This window comes from Cololabis saira, chromosome 4 (genome assembly GCF_033807715.1).
Source record: "Cololabis saira isolate AMF1-May2022 chromosome 4, fColSai1.1, whole genome shotgun sequence".
NCBI classification, from domain to species: Eukaryota; Metazoa; Chordata; class Actinopteri; order Beloniformes; family Belonidae; genus Cololabis; species Cololabis saira.
Window position 1 is genome coordinate 592501 of NC_084590.1, and position 23636 is coordinate 616136.

At 40.0% G+C, this 23636-nt stretch overlaps 1 protein-coding gene across 1 annotated transcript in view; it reads right to left on the reverse strand.

Moving 5' to 3' along the window:
• crk (v-crk avian sarcoma virus CT10 oncogene homolog) overlaps nucleotides 1-23636 on the reverse strand; it is a 54466-nt gene that overhangs the window by 6051 nt on the left and 24779 nt on the right. The window lies entirely within an intron of this gene.

Sequence of the window (23636 nt, forward strand, 5' to 3'; positions counted from 1 at the left end):
TGCAAACACAAACAAAATTTCAAATACTAAAATAGGTAAAGTAAAAGGTATTGCACACAAATAACAACTACTACCAATAATAACTATATACAAAATACCCTGTAAAAACCTCAATTTAGCCCACAACATCTTACAATAACAATTTTAACAACAGCATTATAGCCATTGACTGGCTAACGCATTTGCATCCCGCTCCCGTTTTCCCAACAATTATCTAGATTTTCAGCAGACAATCAGAAGTAAGTTTAACAATAAAACGTGAGGATTACTTACAGGCACATGATTGTCAAGGTCAGGGGCGGAGCAGGGGTCTCAGCCTAGGGGGGCGAAGCATTCTAGATGGGCCCTTGTGGCCTAAACATCCCCGTTAAAACATAATCGCTAAAAATGCCACAGATCTAACACACAACCACAGCACACAGGCGACACGGTCAGAACCATCACATGAGGTTCTAGCACCAGGGATTTACCAGTCATTATGTCAAACATAATTATAAGCCTAATGCAGACTTTAAGATATAACTATCAAACTGGAGATAAAAATCAAATGACATCCAGTGATGTCTATGGAAGCCCATTTCCGCCAGTAAAAGAAAAAAATAAGATGAAATCTTAGCCTTAAAAATAAAAATATCCCGACGGTAAGTCAGAATTATGAGATAGAAAGTCGAAATTATGAGGTAGAAAGTAATAATTATGAATTAAAAAGTTGAAATTATGAAATTAAAATGAAAAATAAAAATATCCCCATGGTAAGTCATAATTATGACATAAAAAGTCATAATTTCAACTTTTTATCTCATAATTATGACTTTCTATCTCATAATTTCGACTTTCTATCTCATAATTTCGACTTTCTATCTCATACTTTCGACTTTCTATCTCATATTTTCGACTTTCTATCTCATAATTTCAACTTTCTATCTCATAATTTCGACTTTATATCTCATAGTTTCGACTTTATATCTCATAATTATGACTTTATATCTCATCATTTCGACTTTCTATCTCATAATTATGACTTATCGTGGGGATATTTTTATTTTTAAGGCTAAGTTTTCATCTTAGCCATAGATGTCGGATTCTCCGAGTAGCACAATTCAGACACACGTGTTCAACCTGCACGACAACAGTTTACAATGTGCAACGACATGCATTTAACACAATGAGTGACAGCAACAAACAATATAGGAAAGGCCATGACAATGTTATCAGAAATAATTAATATTATGACAGCTCACCAATGATGGTTTCATCCAGCGGTGGGCAGAAAAACACATCAAAACATGATGTTTCTATCCATATCAAAACATATTTCCTGCTTTAAGGCTCGTTCTGATGCAACAACTGGCTAAAGACTGATTTATGGTTCTGCGTTACAGCAACGCAGAGCTACGCCGTAGTGTGTGGGGGAGGGGGCGCCGCACGCGAGTGAGTTGAGGTTAGGGACCGCAGCAAAATTAATCAAGAGTACCTGGCTGCAGGCAAGATGGCCGACAAGGGCGCCGCCATAGTTCCATCCATACCAGAAGTCCATACCGGAAGTTCGTTCACTTCGTTAATATATATTTTTTTTAATTTATTTATTTTTTTTTAAATTAACATTTGCAAACAGTACAATGATAACAAAACTTCACATTATGCAATTCCACGTTGAATTATAACATATAAAGAGTATTACTCAAATAAAAAACAAAACCAATGCATACCGGAGGTCCAGACCGGAAGTCCATACCGGACTGGAAGTTGGTCTTTTTTTTTTTACAAGCTTTATTGAATAGTTCTCATATTACAAAAAACATAAACAGACAGACATACAAAACAGTCGTTAATACACAAGAGTACAACAACACAGGAGCCAGGGGGATTTTTAAACAAACACATTAAATAGAGAGCATAAATGGTCCGTGTATCTTTTGGTCATTGGATTTTTCCGTCATGAGTGGGAATCCAAAAAAACAAAAAACGATTGGTTTATTTGATTTTCCTTTTAAAACAAAAAACAAATATTGAATTACACTGCATTTTTTCTTTTTCTGTGTTAATATGACTTAACAAAGATTCAAAATACGCTTTTATTTTCGTTTTCTATTTCATATAAGAAAAATGAAATTACTAGTCAACAGGAAGGAAAAAACGAACCAAAAACAACCGTTTATTCATATTCGTGCACCGGAAGCTGGCATTTACAACCGAGTGAACTTAGTTCTGGATATTTGACAGGCATTCCTGTGACAATTCTCTCCAGGGGAAGTTTGATTTTAATATTTAATTGGTCGGGTTTACGTGACTCGGAAATGGCTCTGTACGCGGCAGTTCGGGTAACCATGGTTACCATGGCGGCGCTGAAACAACAGATTAATGATTATTTTTTAAAGATTGATTAAGGACTTGTTCCACAGCGGTTTGACGCACAATGACATTTCCTGCACGTTGCAGCAGATGTGTCTCCTGCAATGCTCAGAAATGAGCGTCAGAAGATTCTGTGCTCGGCATGATCTGAGGAGAAAAAGACGTAGATATCAGACGCAGAGCTGGAGAGCGCTTTGATTCAATCTATTTATGAGGTTTTTATTCAGATGTCCACAGTATATTGTAAATATACACACTGCATGCGACGCGAGCGAGAGTCAGCGTCAAAAACAGTTCCATTGCTTTATTTTTATTGCACTGTCTACACTGGTTGCGAGCGACGCAGCGTCGTTTTGAGCTGGACTTTTGTCGCACGCCCTGCTTCTATTTTCTTCCCGTCGGTCGCTTTGAAAGCCGGTTGAAAGTTGAAAAAAAAGTTGAAAGCGCTGTAGGAAACAGTCATTCCAATACAAGAACCTCAATAAAGTGTCAGCTGCTGGAGGGAGATCGCCAGGCTGGAAGGTTTGATAAGATAATAAGATATAATAAGAATCTTATCTTAGGGCTTAATTTGTGCCGGATCCTGCCGGATTTCTCGTGTCCTCTGCTTTTTCCCCACATCCCAGTAATGATCTGACATGCTGACATGTTTGCTGCTTTAACACCACACGCCGGTCACTCACGCTGTTCGCTGTTTCATTGCGTCACCGTTCGGTTTTTTCCCCACTTATTCCACCGAATAATAAGCTTGTTTTCTGTTTAGAAAGTACAAACGTAGGAAGATTACAAGTAATCACCATTTTTTTACTTGTCCCTTTACTCTTTCAGGAGTAATTTTAGGAGTTTCTTTCAGGAGCGCATAATTCAGGAGTGAATAAAGGCTGATTTATGGTTCCGCGTAAAATCGACGGCGTAAGGTACGCGGCGACGCGCACCGTTCGGTGACTGGGCCGCGTAACCTACGCCGTAAGGTCTGCGTTGGTGTAACGCGGTACCATAAATCAGCCTTTTAAAAGGCGAGTCTCAGCTGTCAATCAAAAGAACGTGGTAGAACGTGGGGCCGATGACGCGTTCAGTGTTTCAGGACAGAGCGGGTCCGATGCCACGCAGTGTGACGCGACGGTCGGACGCTCGCATGCAGTTAGGACAGGCTTTTAGGGAGCCGTAGCCTAATTTTTGTTGACCGCTTTGATCACTGATCACCCCGATCACGTTTGCAGTGTACACGTTTAAAACCCATTAAGCATGTCGGAAGGCCGTTGTGGCTGAGTTTTGTCATTAAACGCCATAAAACTTTCTCTCGGACTCAGCGTGCTTCTCTGTCAGCAGCGCGTCATGCAAATATACAGGACCTAACAATAAACTCTCAAGCGGCTCTAAAAGTACAGGAAAGCCGCAATACCGGCTATCTGTCTTCACTGGGGGTGCATGCTGGAGAAGGTCGGGTTGGAAGAACCCTGAGAGAGCTCCATCAGCCATGAATTCCGGCGTCAGGTAAAGTTTGTGCTGCAGTGCAATTTATACATATAATGGTAATCACGTGGATACTTCACGCGTGGGACTAAATTAATTCTTCCAACCCGACCTTCTCCAGCATGCACCCCCAGTGACACAGATAGCCGGTCATTCGGCCATGATGAATCAAAGCGCTCTCCAGCTCTGCGTCTTTTTCTCCTCAGATCATGCCGAGCACAGAATCTTCTGACGCTCATTTCTGAGCATTGCAGGAGACTCATCTGCTGCAACGTGCAGGAAATGTCATTGTGCGTCAAACCGCTGTGGAACAAGTCCTTAATCAATCTTTAAAAAATAATCCTAATTATAATATATATATATATATATATATATATATATATATATATATATAATATAAATAATCTGTTGTTTCAGCGCCGCCATGGTAACCATGGTTACCCGAACTGCCGCGTACAGAGCCATTTCCGAGTCACGTAAACCCGACCAATTAAATATTAAAATCAAACTTCCCCTGGAGAGAATTGTCACAGGAATGCCTGTCAAATATCCAGAACTAAGTTCACTCGGTTGTAAATGCCAGCTTCCGGTGCACGAATATGAATAAACGGTTGTTTTTGGTTCGTTTTTTCCTTCCTGTTGACTAGTAATTTCATTTTTCTTATATGAAATAGAAAACGAAAATAAAAGCGTATTTTGAATCTTTGTTAAATCATATTAACACAGAAAAAGAAAAAATGCAGTGTAATTCAATATTTGTTTTTTGTTTTAAAAGGAAAATCAAATAAACCAATCGTTTTTTGTTTTTGATTCCCACTCATGACGGAAAAATCCAATGACCAAAAGATACACGGACCGGAAACAGTACAACAGACTTCATTTTTGTTTTCAGTTTGATTAAAAACACAACCTGAAAGATCCCACCCTGACACATTAGGACATATAATATAAGGACATGAATCAAAACATTTTAACACAAAAATATTGTTTAACAAAAATACATTACATTTGTGTCTTAAGTGAGAGAGATTCAGTTTACTGTTGGAGGACTTAAGATACCAGAAAATATTCATACCTGACAAGCTGAAATCACACTATTTGGACTTTTATTTCCTCAAAAAAATAATTGTAGCTGGACCTCAGTTGTTTTCAGAAAATGTTAAATGAATTAAATATGTAAGTGCAGCTCTGAAAAACTACATACAGCACTTAGCCTGTTGAGAGTTATGTGTTAAAGATACTGTAAGTGTAACTGTACCTCAATTGTTTTCAGAAAATGTTAAATTAATGAAATATGTAAGTATGTTTAAGTGCAATATTAAATGTCTTCTCACTTTTTACTTGAAATAAGCTCAGCTCTTAAATTCACTAAACCAGCACAAATCTTGAGCATTTTGTCAATTTTGGGCACAAGGTTAATTGGCACTGTTTGGGAAAGAATCTTGTACACCTTCAGGCGCCTTATTGCCCATTCAACATGAATGTGGGCGTGAGCAATGCGGCGTGTGCGAGCGACCTCCTCACTGGTCAGTTGGCATCCTTTGCATGTGAATGCTGGAATGATTAGCTTCCTCCTACGCTCCTCCAGCAAGTCTCTAACTGAAACCACGGTCACCCATCACCTCATCTCCAGCATGTAAATAATAGAATAGGTATGATCCTCCATCCCTGGGTCTGACCACTGTGTTTGGGCATCACAGGAAGCTTTGGTGTTGAGCACAGCTCCTCCTTCTGATCCATCTGGTCAGGCTCATCTGAGGGAGCAATACAGTACACAATTATTAAGATAAGATATGATACATTAGGGTTTTCCCTACCATTATAACACCCCCAGCCCCCACATGAAATGTACCTGGGGGAAGACCCACAACCCCCCACCTGCAACCACATCACCTAAGCACTCCAGAAGTTTAGGAAAAACCCGGTACATTATCACAGCCAGTACTGGAGTTGAGGTGGGATGAGGGGGGATGGCACCCCCCCTGAAATAAAAACGGTCAAAATCATCCCCCCTGTAAAACTGCCACCCCTCCTTTCCATCCCTTATGTCATTTCATCAATGAATGTGGTTTTACTGCTATTTCAACATTTAGAGTCATCACCAGAAAATTAACACCAGAAAAATAACACCAGAAAAATTTTCACCTGTTTCAGGTAAATTTTCACTTGAAATAAGTAGGGAAATCTGCCAGTGGGACAAGATTTATCTTCTCATTACAAGCAAAAAAATCTTGTTGCACTGGCAGATTTTTCTACTTATTTTAAAGGAGCTTGAGGCCGGATTGTGGCAAGATTTATGAAAAAAATCTGTATACATTTTAAGTTTTCTAGTAATAATGTCAGATGAAGCGTTCCAAACCCAAAAGAATGAGCCCTCTAGTGTATCTCTCCTTTGCCTTGAACAGGCTGTGTGCTGCAAAATGTGCTGCAATTCGGTCCTGAATTTCCCGCGCTGTCCTGCGGATGTGACGTCCCATGACGCTGCATGCACGTTCTCCCCGTTCTCCCGTGCCGGTGTGGGTACCAGATTGTATCGGGCTGCAATATTTTCCCCGGAAGTGTGCATTTTTTCCCCGCGATGGTATTTTAGTCAGAAGCAGCAGATCATAGTGGAGGTAAAAGGGAGAAGAAACATATACAAGGAATTATCAGAATTATCAGTGATCTTACTGACATACGCTAAAAAAAATATTAGAGTTAAAATATTTATTAGGGACTATTTTCATTAGACAATTGGAGATTCATCAGTGAGCTGAAACAATAATAGCCTACTATATACAGTATAGGGTAAACAATCGTTTGCTTGCTGCATAGCAGTAAGCAGTTAAATATTTTGATCTTAATAGACATTTTAAATTATCGATTTGCTTTATTACATTTATTAATCATCAGTTTTCACAAGACGGAACGTCATCACGTACGGTCAAAAGCCAATCACAAGACGAAACGTCATCACGTACGGAAGCCAATCACAAGACGGAACGTCATCACGTACGGTCAAAAGCCAATCACAAGACGGAACGTCATCACGTACGGGGAGCCGGGAAAAAAAAGCAGGTGGGAAAAAAAAGCACCGACACCGGCTTCACTGTTGGCTGCAGTACCCCCAACGGCCGTCGTGGTGAAGGGTGGCGCTAGAGAGTCTCATTTCTTAAAAGGAGCCTCAAGCTCCTTTAAGTGAAAATCTACTTGAAACAGGTGAAAATTGTTGTTTTTCCAGTGATGAGTCTTGTTTTAAGTGTAATGAGATTTTTTTTTTCTGAAACGAGACATTTTAACTAGAAATAAGACAAATATTCTTGTTAAGATTTTGAGTTTTTGCAGTGATCCATGTTACTTATCCTGTGAAGGACAGAGTCATATTGATAAGTTCAGAAAACTGTTTTTTATTGTTGTGTTTTGATGTATTTGATGTAAGCCCAGTGGATATTTAAAGCTTACAGAAGGCTGCATTTAACTGCTGCTATGTCATTCCTGCAGTATTTCTGCAGGTGTTTTGGTCAGTGCTATTATTTGTAATATATTATATTATTTGTAATCAGCACAAATGATCTGTCCCCATATGATAAAATCCACCATCTTCCCTGATTTTCTTTTTTACAACTCGAGTACTGATCACATCTACGATTTAAAATTTTATTAACAAAAAACTTTTTTCTTATCAACACGTCTGTAGTGAAACTATTGTATTTTTATTCTAATGCTGCCCTGCAGTCCGTGCCATAAACACACGTTGTATTTTAACCGTACAGAAAATCGTAATACTGAAGGTTGTCATTACCGGACAAATACTACAATGCTGTGCCCTCCATACACCTGAAATCATACCTGCTGTTCTCATGACATTAACCTGAAATCATACCTGCTGTTCTCATGACATTAACCTGAAATCATACCTGATGTTCTCATGACATTAACCTGAAATCATACCTGATGTTCTCATGACATTAACCTGAAATCATACCTGATGTTCTCATGACATTAACCTGAAATCATACCTGATGTTCTCATGACATTAACCTGAAATCATACCTGATGTTCTCATGACATTAACCTGAAATCATACCTGATGTTCTCATGACATTAACCTGAAATCATACCTGATGTTCTCATGACATTAACCTGAAATCATACCTGATGTTCTCATGACATTACACCTGAAATCATACCGGATGTTCTCATGACATTAACCTGAAATCATACCTGATGTTCTCATGACATTACACCTGAAATCATACCTGATGTTCTCATGACATTACACCTGAAATCATACCTGATGTTCTCATGACATTACACCTGAAATCATACCTGATGTTCTCATGACATTAACCTGAAATCACACCTGATGTTCTCATGACATTAACCTGAAATCATACCTGATGTTCTCATGACATTAACCTGAAATCATACCTGATGTTCTCATGACATTAACCTGAAATCATACCTGATGTTCTCATGACATTACACCTGAAATCATACCTGATGTTCTCATGACATTAACCTGAAATCATACCTGATGTTCTCATGACATTAGACCTGAAATCATACCTGATGTTCTCATGACATTAGACCTGAAATCATACCTGATGTTCTCATGACATTACACCTGAAATCATACCTGATGTTCTCATGACATTAACCTGAAATCATACCTGATGTTCTCATGACATTAACCTGAAATCGTACCTGATGTTCACATGACATTAACCTGAAATCGTACCTGATATTCTCATGACATTAACCTGAAATCATAGCTGATGTTCTCATGACATTAACCTGAAATTATACCTGATGTTCTCATGACATTAACCTGAAATCACACCTGATGTTCTCATGACATTATCCTGAAATCATACCTGATGTTCTCATGACATTAACCTGAAATCATACCTGATGTTCTCATGACATTACACCTGAAATCATAACTGATGTTCTCATGACATTAACCTGAAATCATACCTGATGTTCTCATGACATTAGACCTGAAATCACACCTGATGTTCTCATGACATTAGACCTGAAATCATACCTGATGTTCTCATGACATTACACCTGAAATCATACCTGATGTTCTCATGACATTAACCTGAAATCATACCTGATGTTCTCATGACATTACACCTGAAATCATACCTGATGTTCTCATGACATTACACCTGAAATCATACCTGATGTTCTCATGACATTACACCTGAAATCATACCTGATATTCTCATGACATTACACCTGAAATCATACCTGATGTTCTCATGACATTAACCTGAAATCATACCTGATGTTCTCATGACATTAACCATAAATCATACCTGATGTTCTCATGACATTAACCTGAAATCATACCTGATGTTCTCATGACATTAGACCTAAAATCATACCTGATGTTGTCATGACATTACACCTGAAATCATACCTGATATTCTCATGACATTAACCTGAAATCATACCTGATGTTCTTATGACATTACACCTGAAATCATACCTGATGTTCTCATGACATTACACCTGAAATCATACCTGATATTCTCATGACATTACACCTGAAATCATACCTGATGTTCTCATGACATTAACCTGAAATCAAACCTGATGTTCTCATGACATTAACCTGAAATCATACCTGATATTCTCATGACATTAACCTGAAATCATACCTGCTGTTCTCATGACATTAACCTGAAATCATACCTGATGTTCTCATGACATTAACCTGAAATCATACCTGATGTTCTCATGACATTAACCTGAAATCATACCTGATGTTCTCATGACATTAACCTGAAATCATACCTGATGTTCTCATGACATTAACCTGAAATCATACCTGATGTTCTCATGACATTAACCTGAAATCGTACCTGATGTTCTCATGATATTAACCTGAAATCATACCTGATGTTCTCATGACATTAACCTGAAATCATACCTGATGTTCTCATGACATTAACCTGAAATCATACCTGATGTTCTCATGACATTAACCTGAAATCACACCTGATGTTCTCATGACATTAACCTGAAATCATACCTGATGTTCTCATGACATTAACCTGAAATCATACCTGATGTATCATGACATTCCTGTCAATCCTTCTGAGGATTCGGCGTCTCTTCTCCGGTGGTTTGTCGGATCCCAGCCACAAAGTAGGATGCAGGTTTTCCTCCGCAACACGACGTACCCGAGCTCCGCAAGGACATTTTAGTAAATGCTACGGTTGTTAAATATGTTAAATATTAAATGTCAGAAAACAAAACCGTAACGTCTCTGCTAAATTGAAAGCAAATTGCTTTAAAATAAACCGCTGTTCACGCTCAGCTACCGTGGTTAGCCAATGGCTTTATGCTACTTCCGGCGTCTCACAGGAAGTTACACCCATAATCGTTTCTACAGTAGAGCCTCCAGGAATAAGGTGGATAGCTGCAGCTATGACTACTGACTCTAACACACTAGAGTTTACACTACCTACAGGTTTACTAAACACTAACTAGGGGCTTTACTAAACACTAACTAGAGGTTTACTAAACACAAACTAGAGGTTTACTAAACACTTACTAGAAGCTTTACTAAACACTAACTAGAGGTTTACTAACACTAACTAGAGGCTTTACTAAACACTAACTTAGGGCTGGGCGATATGGACCAAAAGTCATATCTCGATATTTTCTAGCTAAATGGCGATACTCGATATATATCTCGATATTTTTTCTGTGCCTTAATTGGGGTTTCCCCCAAAGCATTATAGCATAGCATCTCTGTTAGCTTCATTTTTTTCTGAGGCAAACCCTTAAAAAAACAGTCAGTTTTAATACAAAGCCTCGTGCCAAATGTCACACAGGTTCCTTTATTAACAGAGGTCTGCACAATATCAAAATGTATAAAACAAATGAAATAAAAATAAACTGCCTGCATATATAGAATAAAAATGCTTCTTGAATAAAATAAAACAAATATCCCTTTCCTGCATAACAATTAAATTAAAATACACTGTACAATGTAGACAGTAACAGGCAGACTTTTCCACTGAGGTTGACAGTTGTGCAAATAACAAAACATTTGTGCAAATCTCAAATAAAACATTCAAGTCAATTTGTCACAAAATAAGCTATATCAAAATCATTAAAAAAAAAAAAAATTCTAAAAAAAAAAAAAAAAAAAAAATTTTTTTTTTTTTTTTTTTTTTTTTTTAGAAATCGATATAAACGATATTGTCTCGTACCATATCGCGTTTGAAAATATATCGATATATATTAAAATCTCGATATATCGCCCAGCCCTACACTAACTAGATGCTTTACTAAACACTAACTAGAGGTTAACTAACACTAACTAGAGGCTTTACTAAACACAAACTAGAGGTTTACTAAACACAAACTACAGGTTTATTAAACACAAACTACAGGTTTACTAAACACTAACTAGAAGCTTTACTAAACACAAACTAGAGGTTTACTAAACACTAACTAGAGGTTTACTAACACTAACTAGAGGTTTACTAACACTAACTAGAGGGTTACGCACCCTCCGGGACATCACCCTCCGCGACCTCACCCTTCCGGGACCTCACCCTCCGGGACCTCACCCTCCGGGACCTCACCCTCCGAGACCTCACCCTCCGGGACCTCACCCTCCGGGACCTCACCCTCCGGAACCTCACCCTCCGGGACCTCGGGACCTCACCCTCCGGGACCTCACCCTCCGGGACCTCACCCTCCGGGACCTCACCCTCCGGGACCTCACCCTCCGGGACCGCACCTTCCGAGACCTCACCCTCCGGGGCCTCACCCTCCGGGACCTCACCCTCCGAGACCTCACCCTCCGGGAACTCACCCTCCAGGACCTCACCCTCCGGGACCTCACCCTCCGAGACCTCACCCTCCGGGACCTCACCCTCCGGGACCTCACCCTCCGAGACCTCACCCTCCGAGGGGTCCTGCCTTCGCAGGGGCCGCCCCAGGAGCCATCGCTTGGTGGCCTGCAGCCTCTGCCTCACGGCCTGCCAGCTGATGCGCCACCAGCACCTCCAGCGCTGCAAGCTGCCGCTCCCCATGGCTCTGCAAAAGGGCTGCCAGGTCCGCCATCACCTGTGCCAGCGTCACCAGGGTCCGCTCCCCGCATTCCCCCTCCATCTTGTCGGGCCTCATGTTGGGAGCCACTGTAGCAAGGCTCGTGCTACGGGGGTCACCAGACAGGACAGAGGACCACAGGGTTTCGTTCACCCAGACACAAGTGTGACAGCACCCTCAGTAAATCTGTCCTTCCTCCCAGCAGAGACCCATTGCTGGTGTGCAGCCACTTTTGCAGGGCCCCACCGCGACGGTATGTCCTGTATAATGTATTCTATGAATAACTTTGTACTGTATAAGTTATTAATTTGGGTTCTTTGTCATAGTGAAAGTATTTTAACATATTTGTGACCAAGAGATCTGGTCAGTGTTGAGAGAGAGGTCCGCCTCCCATTTTGAGATCGGAAGAGAGACTGAGTTATCTATTTTGGACATTAACCTGTAGAGTTTCGACAGCAACTTTGGGGTGTTTAGATTAAATAACTATTATCTTACCTACAGTTGTAGGTCCAATTGGTTGAGTTTATATTTTTTGTTTATAATGGACTTAAGTTGTTGGTATTCTAAAAATGTGTTATTGCTAATTCCATATTGAACAGTGAGTGTATTAAAAGGTACCAAATGTCCACTTATGATTATATGTTGTAGATACCGTATTCCTTGGTCTCTCCATTGAGTGAAGTTTACCATCTTTTTTATCATTTTTCAGGATGTCTGGGTTGTCGGACACACATACTGATGCACACACACACATAGATGATCTGAAGTTTGTGTTTACTGGTAGTTGTTGTTTATGTGTAGTTTACCCATTGGAATTTATCCTAAGTGTTGTTTTATTATCTTGTGTAAATAAATTCTGATTAATTTGAATGAGAGAAGTTGTGTGTGTTTGTTTTATACATATTTGTCACAGCTGCTGGTTGCAAAGGTCTGTGCTTGGAATCCTTCCTTCCTGTTACTCTATAGCGCCACCCCTGGCAACAGGCTGGCACGCATAGAAAAACAGCTACTTTGAGACTGATTTTGCTGTTCAGTTATTATTTTCCTGATAAGTCAGGTGGTGCCCCGTTTTGATTGATTCATCTTGATAATTCATTTTGATAAGTAATCTTTATTAATTATTAATAATTATTGAAATACAATTATTAATAACTCTTTAATAACTGAACCAGCACTCCCCTTTGTGGCACAACAGGAGGATGTAATGTATGATGTAAATATCAGTTAGAAGGACCTGGAACAATCTGATCAACATTTTGGACAATGACTTATCCACTCCACAGCACGATAACTAAGCAGAAGAGCTTGATCAGCCCGGGACTTCGCTCACGGTCGTGCACAACGACAGACTCAGGAAGTCATTTGTCCCCAGAGTCATTGAACTGGTCAATGCTTCCCTCAAGGGAAGAGGAGAGATAGACTTAGTCTGTCTGCCTCTCCACCTTCACCATCACCATGACACTCACTCTCACGGAGCCCTGATACTCTGGGCCGTCCCTGACCCAATTGGGGCCCTAAGCAAAGTATAATTTGGAGCCCCCCCACCCCCACACCTGTCCTCATCCCCAATGCATCATAGGTATACAATGACCATATATCAACATGCTATTTAGCTAACTTAAATAAGCATGAAATAAACTTCAACCTAAAATAAATACGTATTGAATTAAAATCTTCAACCTAAAATAAATGAATATTAAATAGAAAACTTAAAACTGCAATGAATAAACAAATCTGAGTCTGTCACTCTGAGGATTGCCCACAATCCTTTGCTATAGTAATCGTGCAGGTACCCCATTATGACAACAGATGGCGTGGTTATCCCATTTAGCTGGATTTAACCTGCACCTTTTTAACTATGTTACATATATACAGTAGTTTGACTGTATCAGTCAAATAAAATAAAATAAAAATTCAACCTGAAATAAATAAATATTAATTAAACTCCAACCTGAAATAAATAAATATTGAATTAAAATATTCAACCTGAAATAAATAAATAAATAAATATTAAATAAAAAACGTAAAACTTCAATAAATAAACAAATCCAAGTCACAAATAGCCATCAATTACTCATCAAAAGAAAGTTACTTCCACCACCTTAATCCCCCACAAAAAACTGAAAGCAGGTTTAGCGGGTCTGAAATCAGAACTAAACATGCACGTGTGCCTTTTACAGACACACACGTCTCTACTTTCTGGATTTAAAGTCATTAATGAGGTCTAAAACTTCTCAACAACATGAATTGATATAAAACTATAGCCAATACTTTCAAATTTGTCACCTATATACGAGCAACTGGTCATTTTACTGCTATTTTTCAACAAAGGTGAATGCTGAAGGTGTTAACAAGACATTCAATAAATGTTTATCAGGGCTGCTGGAAAAACAAAGTTCTCCAGTCTAGACAGAGATTCCTATTCAATGAGCGGCAGCTCAGGTGGTTGTGCCACAAAGTTTCATTTCAACAACATACCACCTTTAAGTGAAGCACGGGTTTCCAAGTGTTTTGTATTTTCTTCTTGTTCGCTCCTGATTCTTTCGTGATGTGTTTTGGACGACATGTTGAAATCTCACTTTCTGCAGCGCTGCAAGAGCCTGCACGTGCTCCTCCTCTGATTGGTCACATGTCGGTGCTGTCGGTCCAATCATTGCACGGTCAGATTAGAGGTCTCTTCTCTCTCCTCCGCCTCACGGTATATGCGCATCCATTGCGCTTATCCGCTACCGTGCAAATGTGTCTTCTCGTGATAAATGTGACCCCCCTTGGAAGATGAGGTGTGTTCTGCGTTTAGGGAGGGGCGATATTCACCCGCCCAGGGCACCTTACCATGACACTCACTCTCACACAGCACCTGATTATGCACACAGAATCACAGGCTCAGTCCCTGTCACTGCATCACTCATGTTTTTTAATCATCCTTAAGCACACTTATTTGATATTTGACTTAGTTTTATTCAGTATATTTAGTATTTTTAGCTTCTTTTTCTGCTGTAAGTGCATGTTGTATGTGATGTCTGTATGCTACTGAGGCCTTGAATTTCCCTTTTGCAATTATTAAAGTATCCATCAGTCAAAATAATACCTGTTCACTCTGTTCAACTTCCATAGACAATTACATCCATGCCCTCTGGCACTGCCCACCCATCCATAACTTCTGGTCGGAGGTCATGAACAGGCTATCAGAGATGCTCGGCCTCAGCATCCCCATAAGCCCCATTATAGCATTACTTGGTGACCTATCTTCATTACATATACCCAAACAACACACATCATTTCTGTTAATATCTTTAACTATCGCCAAGAAAACCATACTATTGAACTGGAAAGACAGAACAAAGATATCCATAACCCACTGGCTTAATCTTCTAACAGATCACTCAAACCTAGAAAAACTCACTGCAATTTTGAAAAATAATATCTCATCCTATGAAAACACTTGGTCCCCCTTTCTACAATACATCCAGAGCTGATTCCTCTCACAAATACCTTTCTTTTCTGTCCATTTGTTGTCACTTACAACTCTTACTTTTTTGTTATTTTTATCAATTATGATCATATTATTATAAGATCATATATTATATATAGTATTATTACATATTATATCTATTATATATTACTATTGTTAAATTGTTATATCACCATATATTAATATATATTATTATATATTATTATTATTATTATTATTACTACATTATCATATTGTTATGATTATTACATTATTGTCATTATTACAACCATGATTATGACTGTGATGATAACAATAATTGTTGCTGTCATTTTTGAAAAGTGAAATTATTAGTATATACATGTTGGTTCTGATTAAGATCATGATTGTGAATATTATTATTATTATTACTACTGTTGTGGTTCGCATTGCTATTATTATCAATAATTCCATTATCATAATCAGCAATATTAAAATAATAAAAGGCTTGCAATAGTTCAGTTGATTTGTAATTAATCCAGAATGTATGACATTTTTGTTTTTTTAAATTGCATTACAGAAAATAAAGAACTTCATCACAATATTCTAATTTTCTGAGACAGTCCTGTACTGCTAGGTTAAACAAGCTTACGACAAATAGTGAATTAAGTGAAAAACATTCTGTCATTTTTTTATTCTTTCCAAATGGGGTTCTGCCGTCCACACCAATGGACAATTAGGTCTGCAGAGAGGACTGGGACTAACCTCCATCTATCCGGGACCTGGACCGGTCCTGGTCCTGGTCCTGGTCCAGGTCCAGGTCCAGGACTAGGTCCAGGACCAGGACCAGGACCAGGACCAGGTCTGAGAGAGGACTGGGACTAACCTCCATCTATCCGGGACCTGGACCGGTCCTGGTCCTGGTCCTGGTCCAGGTCCAGGTCCAGGACTAGGTCCAGGACCAGGACCAGGACCAGGACCAGGTCTGAGAGAGGACTGGGACTAACCTCCATCTATCCAGGACCTGGACCGGTCCAGGACCAGGTCCAGGTCCAGGTCCAGGACTAGGTCCAGGACCAGGACCAGGACCAGGTCTGCAGAGAGGACTGGGACTAACCTCCATCTATCCAGGACCTGGACCGGTCCAGGACCAGGTCCAGGACCTGGTCCAGGACCAGGTCTACAGAGCTCTGTAGTCCTGGTCCATGACCAGGACCAGGACCAGGACCAGACCCAGGACAGTCTGTTCCAACTCCTCCCCTCTGGACGGCTCTACAGAGCTCTGTAGCTAAAAGCTCCAGACTCAGAGACAGTTTCTCCCCCGAGCTGTTGCTCTGATGAATCTCATCACTCAGTGTCAGAGTAATCAACCACTGTTCAATAATAATAATAATGATAATGATAATGAACTCTATCATGGACAACCCCTCTCACCCCCTACATGACACTGTGGGAGCCCTCAGCAGCTCCTTCAGCCAAAGACTGCTCCACCCGCACTGCAAGAAGGAACGCTACCGCAGGTCCTTCATTCCCACAGCCATCAGACTGTATAACAAGAAACTGTAGCCACCCGTGTGCAATAAACCTGTCTCTTTAAAAGTGCAATAACCAGTAAATACCTCACGTATTTTTGTAAATATTTGTAAATATTTTGTAAATATTATTATATTATAGTTTATTGGTGTTTACTACTTTTTTTCTCTCTTGTACATAGTCTTTTTCTACTTTTTATTTCTACTTTTTATATTGCTCTTTTTTATTATTTAAAGGAGCTTGAGGCTCCTTTTAAGAAATGAGACTCTCTAGCGCACCCTTCACCACGACGGCCGTTGGGGGTACTGCAGCCAACAGTGAAGCCGGCACGGGAGAACGGGGAGAACGTGCATGCAGCGTCATGTGACGTCACATCCGCAGCCCAGCGCGGGAAATTCGGGACCGAATTGCAGCACATTTTGCAGCACACAGCCTGTTCAAGGCAAAGGAGAGATACACTAGAGCAGGGGTTCTTAACCTTTCTGACCTTGGGGCCCAATTTTTTCAGTACAGAGTGGCCCGGGGCCCGTTAAATATTAACACTGTATAGCAGGGGTATTCAACTTTAAGAGGTCCATTTAGAGAAAATCTACTCAAGCGAAGGTCCAGAACATCATAATAAATATATATATATATATATATATATATATATATATATATATATATATATATATATATATATATATATATATATATACATACACATATATATATATATATTCAAGTAGCCTCATAGTTGTATCAACATCTGCATCTGACTGTACAGTACATATTTGCCCATATTTGCCCATTAACATGTGTAACTTCAATTACACATATTTTTTTCTCTTAAAAATAAAATAGATTTTCTTTTATTTTTCAAATGCTGTCTTATTTTATTTCCTTACCAGCAGTTTGAATTTCCCCTTTTCTTTGTTAATTGTCTCAACACATTTTATAATAAATGAATATAAACACATCACAACAATTGAACAGTTTTGCAGTTTCTCTTTCTTCCCCTCTAATAATCTTATGCCCTCACTTTCTGTCGTTCAGTGAGAGAATTGAGCTCTAATTTCTCCTGCCAGGACTTTAAATCTGGGCTGGATGGTGTCAGGTTCTCATACACATGTGGAGGTGCTCATTGGTGAGCCTGGAACGATATTTAGTTTTAATTATGTTCATTGTGGAGAAAGCTGCTTCACAGCTGTATCTGGACCCAAACATGGGCAGGATGTTTTAAGATGGTCAGCTTATTTTCTGTGACTTCAGTTCAGACTTGAGTGGATATGTTTGATGAAAAACTTTGTGTTTTGTTTCAGTAGCGTTTCACTTTCGCACTTTGAACGCCACGGTCTCTGAACGTATGAGACATTGTTTTTGTCCCAGTGGGAAGACTGAACCACGATGAATCTGTCCATTCTGGGTTGAACTTCCCTTTCCACCTGTTAAGCTTCTCATCTCTGTAAGAGTCAAGCTAATTACTTACTAAGTAACTTACTAAGTTTTATTTACATTAATAAGTTGTCAGGACTGCGCGTGTCGGATTTCATCCGAGCCTGATCAGCTGAGACGGGCAGTCCGCAGCTCTCTGGCCGCTGCAGCAGAGTCACTTTCCGATGCTTTTGCGAGCCCGAACAACAGTCCAGCCCACACATCTACATCTACAATCCTTCAGCAGTAACGACGGAGCCGCCCGAGCGGCACCGACCTCCCCGGCCGCAGGGACGCGTCGGGATAAATGATCACGCCGCGCTCGCTCGCTCGCTCTGGGAGCAGACCCAAGTAATCGATCCCTGATCCTGGCGGATCTAAAGTACTCTGTGCAAAATTAAGGATTTTCTCTATAAATACACACCATTTCTCTTACTATTACACATACAGCTAGCTGAGTGTCTTCTTCTCCTCATTTGGTCGGGAGTTGCTATGCAGTCCCACGGCCCTCGCGGCCCACACGTACAAAACTGATTTTTTTCGCGGCCCAGTAGATGGCGCTCGCGGCCCAAGTGTGGGCCGCGGCCCTATGGTTAAGAATCACTGCACTAGAGGGCTCATTCTTTTGGGTTTGGAACGCTTCATCTGACATTATTACTAGAAAACTTAAAATGTATACGGATTTTTTTCATAAATCCTGCCACAATCCGGCTTCAAGCTCCTTTAAAGGAGCTTGAGGCTCCTTTTAAGAAATGAGACTCTCTAGCGCCACCCTTCACCACAACGGCCGTTGGGGGTACTGCAGCCAACAGTGAAGCCGGCACGGGAGAACGGGGAGAACGCACATGCAGCGTCATGTGACGTCACATCCGCAGCCCAGCGTGGGAAATTCGGGACCGAATTGCAGCACATTTTGCAGCACACAGCCTGTTCAAGGCAAAGGAGAGATACACTAGAGGGCTCATTCTTTTGGGTTTGGAACGCTTCATCTGACATTATTACTAGAAAACTTAAAAAGTATACAGATTTTTTTCATAAATCCTGCCACAATCCGGCCTCAAGCTCCTTTAACCATTTATGGTTATTTCTATTTTAAATCTTTTGTATAAAGCGTGTGTGTGTTTTGGCTGCTGCACGACTGAATTTCTCCTCTGGGAGATCAATAAAGTCTACTATTCTATTCTATTCTATTCTATTAATAATAATAATAACACAATCATATGGTGTAACAATGCACCTTCAATAACCATGTATACCTCATACTGCTGCACCTTTCACTTTAAAAAAGAATTGTATATATGTTAATAAGAGCTGTCATTTGTCCATTTACTGTACAGTGAGAGAAAATAACCCAGTCAAATTCCATGTCTTGTTTGACCTGACTTAAATAAACCTGATTGTGACTGACCTGTCCTGCATGTAAACACCACACTTTGCTGAAGTCAGGTGTAAACTTTGTTTTCAATCTCATGAAATATTTTTACCAAAATGTTTTTTTTTTTAATTAATGCTCGCCTTAGAGCAGGGGTATTCAACTAGATTCGGCCGGGGGCCACATCTGCAAAAGGACTGTATGGAGAGGGCCGCACAATTTGAAAATGTGGGGGTTTTCAAAATGTATTTTGCACTGCATATTCAATTTCAATTCAATTCAATTTTATTTATATAGCGTCTAATACAACAGATGTTGTCTCTAGACGCTTTCCAGAGATCCAGAACATAAACATAAACATAAACATAAACCCCCGAGCAATTATTACATAAACAATGGCAGGTAAAAACTCCCATAGTGGGAGAAAAGCCTTAAGCCAAACAGTGGCAAGGAAAAACTCCCCTTTAGGAGGGAAGAAACCTTGAGCAGGGGGTGGGGGGGTGGTGCAGGCAGGCGGAAGCAGCAAAAGCAGACATCCACGTAGGCAGGTGGAAGCAGCAACGGGGTGACCGGAGATGGGGGGGGTAGCCTACAGGAACGATGGACAAAAATGATAACTATGAGATATTTATAATAAATAAAAATGGTAATGGAGAAGAGAGGCAGGGAAAAGGAGAGGAGAAGAAGGGTGAGAGGCACCGCCCAGCGGATCATGTCGGTGCCCCCCTGCAGCATATCTACCGCAAAGCTATTTTTGAGACTAACTATTATAGTTTTGTTCTATAGCTGCAACTATGACTACTGACTCTTACACACTAGAGTTTACACTACCTACAGATTTACCAACACCAGCTAGAGGTTTACTAAACACTAACTATAGGCTTTACTAAACAGAAAGGTTTTAAGTTTAGTTTTAAAGGTGGAGGTGGTGTCAGCCTCCTTAACCCAGATTGGAAGTTGGTTCCAAAGTAATGGTGCCTGATAGCAGAACGCCCGCCCTCCAAATCTACATTTAGATACTCTAGGAACTACGAGTAAACCTGCACCCTGGGAGCGGAGAGCTCTGCCAGGAACATAAGGCACTATCAAATCTTGTAAATACTGCGGAGCTAAGCCGTTTTGGGCTTTATATGCAAGTAATAAAATTTTAAATTGAATTCTGAATTTTACAGGTAGCCAATGGAGCGACGCTAACACTGGAGAGACGTGGTCTCTCCTGCTGATTCCTGTCAGCACTCGTGCTGCTGCATTCTGGATCAGCTGGAGCCTATTCAGCAAATTACTTGGACATCCTGCTAACAACACATTACAGTAATCCAGTCTAGAAGATACAAACGCATGAACTAGTTTTTCTGCATCACTCTGCGAGAGGATTTTCCTAATTTTTGCAATATTACGGAGATGGAAAAACGCTATTTTACAAACCTGGTTAACATATGGTTTAAACGACAAATCCTGATCGAAAACAACACCAAGGTTTCTCACAGTTGCACTGGAAGCCATCGCAACACCATCTAGTCCCTTCCTAAGATGCTCTGGACCAAGAATGATAACCTCTGTTTTATCTGAATTTAGAAGCAAGACATTTCTGGACATCCAGTCCTTGATGCCCCTAAGACATGCCTGAAGTTTAACCAACGGTTCTGTCTCATCCGGCTTCATAGACAAATAGAGCTGCGTATCAGGGCCGTTCCTGACCCATTTGGCGCCCTAGGCAAAATATTTGCTAGCGCCCCCCCCACCCCGTTCCCGTCCTGTCCCGTCCACCACCACCACCACCACCACACACACACACACACACACACACACACACACACACACACACACACACACACACACACACACACACACACACACACACACACACACACACACACACACACACACGGAATGGCAATTTAGGATGTATTAAATAATTAAATATATAATATGTAATAAATAAGTAATACAACAACTCAGTGCAGCAATTAAATAAAGAAACAAGTGCAAACACAAACACAATTTCAAATACTAAAATAGGTCAAGTAAAAGGTATTGCACACAAATAACAACTACTACCAATAATAACTATATACAAAATACCCTGTAAAAACCTCAATTTAGCCCACAACATCTTACAATAACAATTTTAACAACAGCATTATAGCCATTGACTGGCTAACGCATTTGTATCCCGCTCCCGTTTTCCCAACAATTATCTAGATTTTCAGCAGACAATCAGAAGTAAGTTTAACAATAAAACGTGAGGATTACTTACAGGCACATGATTGTCAAGGTCAGGGGCGGAGCAGGGGTCTCAGCCTAGGGGGGCGAAGCATTCTAGATGGGCCCTTGTGGCCTAAACATCCCCGTTAAAACATAATCGCTAAAAATGCCACAGATCTAACACACAACCACAGCACACAGGCGACACGGTCAGAACCATCACATGAGGTTCTAGCACCAGGGATTTACCAGTCATTATGTCAAACATAATTATAAGCCTAATGCAGACTTTAAGATATAACTATCAAACTGGAGATAAAAATCAAATTACATCCAGTGATGTCTATGGAAGCCCATTTCCGCCAGTAAAAGAAAAAAATAAGATGAAATCTTAGCCTTAAAAATAAAAATATCCCGACGATAAGTCAGAATTATGAGATAGAAAGTCGAAATTATGAGGTAGAAAGTAATAATTATGAATTAAAAAGTTGAAATTATGAAATTAAAATGAAAAATAAAAATATCCCCATGGTAAGTCATAATTATGACATAAAAAGTCATAATTTCACTTTTTATCTCATAATTATGACTTTCTATCTCATAATTTCGACTATCTCATAATTTCAACTTTCTATCTCATACTTTCGACTTTCTATCTCATAATTTCGACTTTATATCTCATAATTTCGACTTTATATCTCATAATTATGACTTTATATCTCATCATTTCGACTTTCCATCTCATAATTATGACTTATCGTGGGGATATTTTTATTTTTAAGGCTAAGTTTTCATCTTAGCCATAGATGTCGGATTCTCCGAGTAGCACAATTCAGACACACGTGTTCAACCTGCACGACAACAGTTTACAATGTGCGACGACATGCATTTAACACAATGAGTGACAGCAACAAACAATATAGGAAAGGCCATGACAATGTTATCAGAAATAATTAATATTATGACAGCTCACCAATGATGGTTTCATCCAGCGGTGGGCAGAAAACCACATCAAAAAATGATGTTTCTATCCATATCAAAACATATTTCCTGCTTTAAGGCTCGTTCTGATGCAACAACTGGCTAAAGGCTGATTTATGGTTCTGCGTTACAGCAACGCAGAACTACGCCGTAGTGTGTGGGGGAGGGGGCGCCGCACGCGAGTGAGTTGAGGTTAGGGACCGCAGCAAAATTAATTGTGGCTGCCAGAGAGGAAGAAGGATGCAGCCAGGCAGAAATTAAAATTAGAAAAACGATTTCATTATTATTTAAAGACTTATGGCTATATATGTACTGTTGTTTTTTAGTGTATTCATTTATAATTTTTCAAAAGTTTATTAAAAAAAAAAAAAACAGCTGCCTGCATGGCGCCCCCTGGCATGCTGGCGCCCCTAGCATTTGCCTAACCTGCCCTATGGGCGGCACGGCCCTGCTGCGTATCATCAGCATAGCAATGAAAGTGTATGCCGTGATTCTGGATTATACTTCCCAACGGCTGCATGTATAAACTAAACAAGATTGGCCCTAGCACTGAACCCTGCGGAACACCATAACAGACCCTTGAGTGTTCTGAAGAAACCTCATGTACATGAACAAACTGGAACCTGTCAGATAGATATGATTTAAACCAACGTAGAGCTGTCCCTTTAATCCCAACAACGTGCTCTAACCTGTGCAGTAAAATGCCATGATCAACAGTGTCAAAAGCAGCACTGAGGTCCAGTAGAACCAATATGGACACTAATCCCTTATCTGAGGCCATAAGAAGGTCATTCGTGAATATATCTAGTTTACATA